This window comes from Triticum dicoccoides, chromosome 5B, assembly GCF_002162155.2.
Source record: "Triticum dicoccoides isolate Atlit2015 ecotype Zavitan chromosome 5B, WEW_v2.0, whole genome shotgun sequence".
NCBI lineage: Eukaryota > Viridiplantae > Streptophyta > Magnoliopsida > Poales > Poaceae > Triticum > Triticum dicoccoides.
Genome location: NC_041389.1, coordinates 231,146,556 through 231,152,640, shown reverse-complemented (window position 1 = coordinate 231,152,640; position 6,085 = coordinate 231,146,556).

Genomic DNA, 6,085 nt, shown 5'->3' with positions numbered 1-6,085 from the left:
GTCGCATCCATGGCAGACGCTCGCCGAGCTCGCGCCGAGCGCCGGGCTGCTCTCGCCACCCGCGTCGCCCAGACGGCTCCCGTCGGTGGGCCTCCTCGTCATTCTCCATCGCCTACCGCCAACGCCGCCACCGGCCCGGCGGGAAACGAGCTGCAAGCATCTTCGCGGCACCCCTCGGTGCGGCGGGAAGGCCGCACCGCCACTTCGTCATTGTCCCCAGCTGGTTCGTCGTCTCACGCTCGTGGCGCCCCCACGGACGCGCAGGCCATGTTGCTCCTGGCACGTGAGCTCCTGTACTACCGCCCCGTCGACGACCTCTATGAAGAATGGCTCGCTCGCATCACCGAGCTCGTTAGCACCGCAAGGGGCTCTCCTGCGCCGTCTCTCTCGCTGCCTCGCCCTCCCGTCTGATACCAACGCTGTCAGGACCCCGACTGGATGTCACATCGATCTAGCCGGTAACACCTCATATCACTTTGCGGCCTCACGCACGGTATCCCCACGGGTGTCGCCTTACCTTTGCCCGGGACCGTTTGCGCCTTTTGGCTCACGTATATGATAGTGTCGCTAGCATCCATATGATAAGGAGCCCGGGCTGACATGACTAGTCGTAAACCCAAAGTGGCACAGACTTACAGGGACAGGCATTCATGACCCAGCTTCGAACGTGTCGGTCATCAGCAAGTGGGTCCGGGCTGTAGCACTAGGCTAGCAGGACTCCGGTAAACCGGGCTGTAGCGGGCTAACAGGACTCCGATACTCAAAGCGTGACATTTCCCCGAAGGGACAGACACAGGAACGAAGAAGGACACATGCCGGCCAGCCTAAGTGTTCCGGAGCAGTAGCAAGCTACCATGGCTCAGTGAAAACACTAGGAGACATTTCCCGGTAAGAGAGGCTACTAAGGATAAACAACTAGATAGTCAGATCCCACACATACCAAGCATTTCAACAACATACACACAATATGCTCGATATGTGCAGATACAACATGGCATCACAACATGACTCTACAACTCAAGTAATTTAATCAATAGGCTTCGAGGAGCGAGATATTACAAACATGGATCTCATGACCCAACAATCAGAGCATACAAGTCAAAGCACAAGCGGAAGCTATCATGTCTGAGTACAGACATCTATAAATGAAAAAGGCTGAGAAGCCTGACTATCTACCAGATCCTGCCGAGGGCACAAGATCGTAGCTGAGGTATCAAGCTAAACGTCGAAGTCCACGCGGAACTACTAGCGAGACCGAAGTCTCTCTGCAAAAACATAAAATAGGCAAACGTGAGTACAAATGTACCCAGCAAGACTTACATCAGAACTAACTACATATGCATCATTATCAACAAAGGGGGTGGTGGAGTTTAACTGCAGCAAGCCAGCTTTGACTCGGTGGCTAACCTGAACTACGACTGCAAGTAACTCTTTTGAGGTGGCGCACACGAGTCCACATATTCACCATATCAATACACCACTATGGATCCGCTCCCGTCTCCCTACGAGAACGCCATCCATAGCACTCACGCTTATCTTGCGTATTTTAGAGTATCCACTTTCACTTGTCTATGAACTGATATAAGGGGTCCACGTTTCCATATCCGAGGAATCCGGCTATTCGAATAGATAATGATAACCCTGCAGGGGTGTACTTCTTCACACACGCTCTCGCCACTTACCGCCCTGTACACGTCATGTACCTCGGCAACCTTCAAGCGGAAGCCGGGCGAGGGAGTCGGCCACGACCTGACTAACCGAACAAGTCTCTAGTCCAGGTTTATCGCCTATTCGGGTTCCATCCGCAAGGAGATCCGGCCGGGGTGTCGCTTACGGCCCCAAACGATGTGTGCAGGGTTCCCAAGCCCACCAACCGGGTGCCACTTGGTACACCGTGCCACTGTGCCTAGTCTGTCCCAAGCCCACCTGTACCGGGTGCCACTTGGTAGACTACTAACACTACCTACAAACACCAGAAACTAGTTGCAACTCCTGGACAGAGATCATGTTGATTAATAAGTCGAGAGGGGTCGAGTTACCGGAACCCAATGTGTGGTAGTAGCTGTTCATGGATCACGAACACAGAACTCAGTTCCTGAGGACGGCTGCAATGAGACAACCCACCATGTACTCCTACATGGCCTCTCACCGCTACCTTTACCAAATCGTGTTCACACACTTAGCTCACACACAGTAGGACATCTTCACACGCCTCTGATTCATCCCCGATGAATCAGACCTGACTCAACTCTAAGCAGTAGCAGGCATGACAAACAAGCATGAATGAGTAGGCACATCAGGGCTCAAACAACTCCTACTCATACTAGTGGGTTTCATCTATTTACTGTGGCAATGACAGGTCATGCAAAGGATAAAGGGGTTTAGCTACCGCAGCAAGTAACAAATATGTCGTTGTTGTCCTAATGCAGTAAAAGAGAGCAGGAGCGAGAGAGTGGGATTTTATCGGAATGAACAAGGGGGTTTTGCTTGCCTGGCACTTCTGAAGATAACATTGAGTCTTCATCAGTGTCAACGATCACATCATCGGTACACGTCTATCGAGAGGGGACAAATACCGGCAATACAGGAAAAAGCACGATCAATGCAATGCACAATATGATGCATGCTATGACATGGCAAAATGAATGTGTTTTGGGCTAATGCATCTAAAACCAGATTAAATGAAGTTGGTTTGAACACAAGATTCAAATTCAAACTCCATATGTGATTATTCAAATGCCATTAAATTGATTTGTGCTAAACAGCAGCTATAAGTTGTTCTAACATGCATGAAAATGGTACAGATGGATTCCTTGAATTTTTCTGATAATTTTTCATATATAATTTATTTAATTTGGAATTACGGTTGAATTTCTATGAATTTTAGAAGTTTTAGGTATTTTCTGGAATTTCCTGATTATTTAGAATTAAAATAATTCCAGAAAATGAATTATGGCGTCAGCACCACGTCACTGTGACGTCAGCAGTCAACTGGGCTGGCTCGGGTCAAACCTGACGTGTGGGGGCCACACGTCAGTGACACAGTGCTGGCTGGAGTCACAGACATGTGGGGCCGGTCAAAGGCCACGTCAGCGAGGTCAACGCCGACGCGTGGGGCCACTGCAATTAGATTAAACTTAATCTATTTTAGTTAGCCGGTTAGTTAGGCCGTGGGGCCCGGCTGTCAGTGGCTCTGGGGGTTAGTTAGTGGGGTCATTAGCGCTAATGACGACGCCACGTCAGCTACGCCGGCGATGAGTCGCCGGTGACCACAGAACACGGCGGGGCACGCCGGACTTGCGCTAGAGGCGTCAGTTTGGCGCGCTGAGGGCACCAGGGGATGGCCCTTGCTCCCGCGCATCCAGAGGACCGAGTGGGAGGTCGTGGGGTCGACGGAGCTCGTCGGAACGGAGCTCGCGGCGGCGCCGGAGTTCAGACCTCGGCGAAAACGGCGTTGTGGAGCACGGGCGAGTGAGGTAAGGCACTGCGCAGCCTCCTGGAGTCACCACGAGCTCGGTGAGATGCACGGGCGCGACCCGTTCGAGCTCAGGCCACGGCGGCGACATGGTCAGCGGCGGCCGGAGTTCGGCCGCGACGGGGCTATGGCCTAGAGCTCGCAAACGCGAGGGGAGAGAGAGGGGTTCTGCACGGAGGCTCACCGCGGAGCTGTAGGGGGGGTCAGTGGGCTCGGGGGCGCGCCGGAGTGGCCGAATTCGACGGAGACGGCACCGGGGCCGAAGCTCGGAGATGATGACGATGGCGGCTGCTCGGGGCCCTTCCGGTCACGTGGCTCGGTGAGGGGGTTGGCGACGAGGTGCAGGAGCTCGGGAGCACGCCGGAGAGGGGAGGGGGTGGCCGTGGTCATGGCTACGGCGAGCGGCGCTCCCAGGTGCGTTTGGTGACGAGAGGGAGGGAGAACAGAGGAGGAGGAGGGGGTCCAGAGAGAGAGAGACGGTCGAGGGGGGTCGAGGCCGTCTCCGTGGCGTCGCGAGGGGGTCGGGGAGGCTGCCACGGCGAAGCAGGAGGTGGCCGGCGCTCTTCGGGCGCGCGCCACGCCTCGCCTCTGCCTACTGGCAGAGGAAGAAGAGGACAAGGGGGGGGAAAGGAGGTGGGATGGGCCTGCGCAGGTGGGCTGCACAGTGTTGGGCTGTGGGTGGCTGCCAGGTAAGGTCCAGGTAAATTCTGTTTTATATTTTTCTTCTGTTTTTGTTTTATTTAAATTATTTTGCCACTGTTTTGAATTTTAAAATAATTCAAACAATGCCAAAACTCCACTGAATATTTTATATTGCTAGATGGACTTTTCCAAAAGCTTATAAAATATTTCAGGGATATTTGAAATTATATTCTAATTATATGAATATAATTCAAATTCAAATAGCTAATGAATTAAATCCAACGTCCCAAAAATAAATCCTTAAAAATGTTCAATATTTTAGTTGGGACCAGAACCCTTACCAAAAATTATCAAACATTTAAAAAGGCATTTTTGGAGCAATGAATGAGATTTCTAGGGTTTTTGCCCCTCTTTTATTTAAGTTTTTGAGGCTTCCAAAATTCCTCAGTTCAGGTTTCAAAAATTTAAACATGATGCACACATGGAGCTAGCCTAGAGCACTACCAGCAGCTAGGGATGTGACAACTCACCCCCACTAAACAAGAATCTCGTCTCGAGATTCAAGCGTAGGGTAAGGTGAAGGGTAAACGCAACTAGTATAATCTTCACGATCCAGGGTGCACTTCAGTTGAACGTTGATTCATTCACCATCATTGTCTTGATGTCTTGCTCTGAGAAATCCTGCCAACATGACATGGAGGGAAGAAGGATACTCTACAAGGGTCGATCTTCTCGAAGATCGAACAACTCACGGAATGAGACATAGAACCATCTCTCGGGTTGAGACACGAGATACCCATCAAGAGGGGTGGAAAGAAACGGATGACGAAGGTTCACTAGGTAGACAACGATTCCACACCTAAGAAGGTGGTAAATGATTGTCCACGTAGCGAGGAGTTGAGTTGCCATGATACCATAACGATGCACCTTAGGGAAGGTGACTCATAGAAATATCCCCTTAAGTGGCAAAAAGAATTACTTTTGATTCAAAGATCATTGAAACTCTTTATACCAGCCTAAGGCAATCACAAGCGATCATTTGGAGGGGGTCGGTAGAATGGCATACTCGGACTTGGATGATGTGGATTACCTTGTTGAAGACAACGTAATGGATGAACTTGCTTATCACCGGGAATGGAAGAGACCCATGGTAGAATGGCACATTGGTGGTGCATGCTGGGAACAAAATGCAAATGCTGGGAATGATTCTGGTAACTGGGGAAGGACCCAACCATAGAGAGTGAATTCACTGTTTGAATAGGTCATAGCATTGCCGAGGAAACTGAGAGCAAACCCAGTTAGTGCCGATGATAACACCTAGCGCTTGTGCGTGCTCTCAAGGACTTGAGCATTTCCATATTCATCAAGGTTTTACCAACATCCGTGTCAAGGATCCTGGCAACACAACATACCACCATGATGAACAACGATGGACGATGCAGATGCATAGGAAGATAACATCAACTCAGATTTCACCCTAGCGAGGCCAAGGAAACAAAATCTGAATGATCGACCGAGAGACATTTAGCACTCCGCTTCTAATGTTCTCCTTGACGTACTAGTGTAACCCATTCATAGATATGGTTTGATAACTAGAACATCAAGTAAAAAGGTCGGACTTCGGAACACAGAAATCCATAGGGGCAACTGGGGAGTAATCCTACGAAATCCCTATGGGGAGGTGGCCAACTTCCTCAAACAAGATATTATAATAACAGGTCTTCCGGCTGGGTGTGTTGGCCACGACATCCACTTTACCGGTTATCGCGCGACCAATATTATAATTCTTGGGAAACATTCCAACCATCATATCTGCCTGAGATTCAGATCTGGTTGGTGTCAGGATATTCCAGACTCATCGAGTCTAGGAAGAATAAGAAAGTTTGCAACATAAATCGACGAGATGACATTGCGAGATTCTCGGGAAATGAACCACGATAGCAAGCTCCAAAACATGAGCTGGTTCTG